General features: G+C 42.6%; 1 protein-coding gene across 3 annotated transcripts in view; it reads right to left on the bottom strand.

Moving 5' to 3' along the window:
* The window catches only part of SF3B1 (splicing factor 3b, subunit 1, 155kDa), a 66,320-nt gene that overhangs the window by 45,236 nt on the left and 17,766 nt on the right, over nt 1-3,318 (bottom strand). The gene's annotated exons all lie outside the window — the stretch shown is intronic.

Here is a 3,318-nt window from a genome sequence, read left to right as displayed (position 1 = left end):
GTGTTAGCCAGGATGGTCTCGATCTCCTGACCTCGTGATCCGCCCGTCTCGGCCTCCCAAAGTGCTGGGATTACAGGCTTGAGCCACCGCGCCCGGCCAGATCTCAAAATTCTTATAGTGTACTGTGTTACACAGCACCACTACATGCACAGATGTTACTTTCTCCCCAAACCATTACAGCAGCCCAGGCAGCCAGAAATATCCTCAAACTTGAGCAGGGTGGTTCTTTTTACTATGATCTCTACTTTTGTTTCTGTTCGTAGTTTTATATTTTGAAAAATTTAATCTACATTTGCCCCACTCCCAGCCCCTTCAGGTGTTTTCTTCTCTTTTCTTTTTTTTTTTGAGACAGAGTTTTGCTCTTGTCACCCAGGCTGGAGTGCAGTGGCCCGAACTCGGCTCACTGCAATCTCCGCCTTCCAGGTTCAAACGATTCTCCTGCCTCAGCCTCCCAAATAGTTGGCATTACAGGTGCCTGCCACCACGCCCAGCTTCAGGCTTTTTTTTCAAACCACAGGTACATTTATCACTTTTACCTAAATACCTTTTTGTAAAAGGACCACAAATGCTACTTCCATGAGGATTTAGGCAAGAAACAAATGGGTGAATCAGGACAGTCTGCAATCTCCTATACGGCATTAGTATAGACTAAGGACCATGTAGAAAGAAATGACCTGGTGCACCTGTTACAAAGGTGGAATCCTAGGTCTTAGATACACTAACTCCGAACCTCCAACTCAGGCTGTGAAGCCCAGGATTCTGCATCATTAACAAACACCCTAGGAAACTATTTTACCTGGCCTTTCACCCCTCCATTTCCAACCCCAGCCCACCTCTACAAAATTTTCCAATTTAAAGCATCATTTTATACTTTCCTCTACCTCATACACAACTAAAAAATAGGAAAGGGTTGCTGTTTTATAAAAACTGCACACTACACATATTGTGCAACTTGCATTTTCCGCCTTATCAAGCATCTCTCTTATTTTCCGTCTAAAGAACTTTTCCATCCTAAAGTTTCAGCAACTAGTTCCTCATTCAGATGAGGATGAGGAACTAATTTCAGCTACTGAACATTTATTCAGGAACTAATTTCAGCTACTGAATTCTACCTACTGATTTTATGTACCTGCTGATTAGCATCAGAGTTTCCAATTACAAAAGTTCATAAAATACTGAAATAGTGTTGGTATGAAATCCACGTAAATCATGACTAGATTCTTGTTAAAACTTAGTAACAAAATTACCCAGCCCAAAATCTCCTGGGGCTAGGCAGTTGTTTGTAGTTAATTAATCCTCAGGGGAGTTTATTACTGAACTTCTTATAGGCAGTACAATTAAATGTTTATACGCAAATCAGGCATTGTTTTCTGTCTGCTGGAAACTATGGATATAAAGTCCAAAAAGCTAATGGGCTTTGTTAACACACTGCAAACTGCAGCACATTTACACATACACCATGTGAGTCATAAAATTAAGACATCAGATTCCATAAAACTCAGCAGCTTATTATGGAATTCAGAGAACTAAAAACTCAGAAATTTCTTAATAAACTATGTGCCAAAATACCAAACATAATATACCCAAATATTTATGAGAAAACAAATTATTACTATGATATTCATAAATAAGGTAACTTTGTGTCTGAGGTTTCATTTTCAAAATAAATAAATAAAAAGGTGGGAAAAATATGGCAGAAAACGAAGAATTGATAAAGCTGAACAGTGGGTTAGTGTTCATTGTATTTTGTTCTATTCTCTTCTGTACATTAAAATATTTCATAAAAGGTAATCTTGGCCAGGCATGGGGGCTCACAATGGTAATCCCAGCACTTTGGGAGGCCGAGGTGGGTGGATCACGAGGTCAGGAGTTCAGGACCAGCCTAGCCAAGATGGTGAAACCGCGTCTCTACTAAAAATATAAAAATTAACCAGGCGAGTGTCTGGAATCCCAGTTCCTCAGGAGGCTGAGTCAGAGAACTGCTTGAACCCCAGAGGCAGAGGATGCAGTGAGCCGAGATCGCACCACTGCACTCCAACCTAGGCGACAGAGCAAGACTCCATCTCAAATAAATAAATTAATCAATAAAAAGGTAATAAGGCTGGGCACTTTGGGATGCTCAGGCAGGCAGATCACTTGAGTTCACAAGTTCAAGGCCAGCCTGAGCAATATGATGAAACCCTGTCTCTACAAAAAAATACAAAAGTTAGTCAGACAAAAATACAAAAATCAGTCACTACAGGTGCACACCTGTAGTCCCAGATATTCAGGAGGCTGAGGTCAGAGGATGGCTTGAGCCCAGGAGGTAGAGGCTGCGGTGAGCTGAGATCACACCACTGTACTCTAGCCTGGGTGTTAGAGCCAGGCCCTGTCTCTAAATAAGTAAATAAACAAATAGGTAATCTGTAGAAGTCATTAAAAGTAATTTTCCAAATTTTTCTCTCCCCTATCCATGCCAGCCAAGGTCTGTAAAATTCCACTTCAAATTCTGCATCTCTGGGAATGACAATGTTGTATCTAACTCCGTATCTTCAAAGCCAACACTAAGTTACAGCCTGGTGTGTAAGTATTCCTGTAATTTCTTAAACATAAACTGACTAAAAATGTGCAAATAGATCATTTCTGACAACAAATGATCAATGCATAAAATTTCTTGGCAACTGGCCAAGTGCGGTGGCTCATACCTGTAATCCCAGCACTTTGGGGAAGTCAAAGCAGCTGGATCACTTGAGATCAGGAGTTCAAAGCCAGCCTGGCCAACAATGAAACCCTGTCTTCACTAAAAACACAAAAATTAGCTAGGCATGGTGGTGGCATGCCTATAATCCCAGCTACTCAGGAGGCTGAGGCACGAGAATCGCTTGAACCTGGGAGGTGAAGGTTGCAGTGAGCCAAGATGACGCCACTGCAATCCAGCCTGGGTAACAGAGTGAGACTTCACCTCCAAAAAAAAGGGGGGGTTGGCAACTACAAAAATAAAAAATGAGAGAATGCACCACTGCACTCTCGCATGGGCAACAAGAGTATCGCTTGAGTCTGGGAGGCAGAGGTTGCAGTGAGCCAAGATGATGCCACTGCAATCCAGACTGGATAACAGAGTGAGACTTCACCTCCAAAAAAAAGGGGGGGTTGGCAACTATGAAAATAAAAAATGGGCCGGGCGCGGTGGCTCAAGCCTGTAATCCCAGCACTTTGGGAGGCCAAGACGGGCGGATCAAGAGGTCAGGAGATCGAGACCATCCTGGCTAACACGGTGAAACCCCGTCTCTACTAAAAAATACAAAAAACTAGCCGGGCGAGGTGGCGGGAGCCTGTAGT

This window comes from Colobus angolensis, unplaced genomic scaffold (genome assembly GCF_000951035.1).
Source record: "Colobus angolensis palliatus isolate OR3802 unplaced genomic scaffold, Cang.pa_1.0 Scaffold30, whole genome shotgun sequence".
Lineage (NCBI taxonomy): Eukaryota > Metazoa > Chordata > Mammalia > Primates > Cercopithecidae > Colobus > Colobus angolensis.
This window is presented reverse-complemented; position numbering and strand designations above follow the sequence as displayed.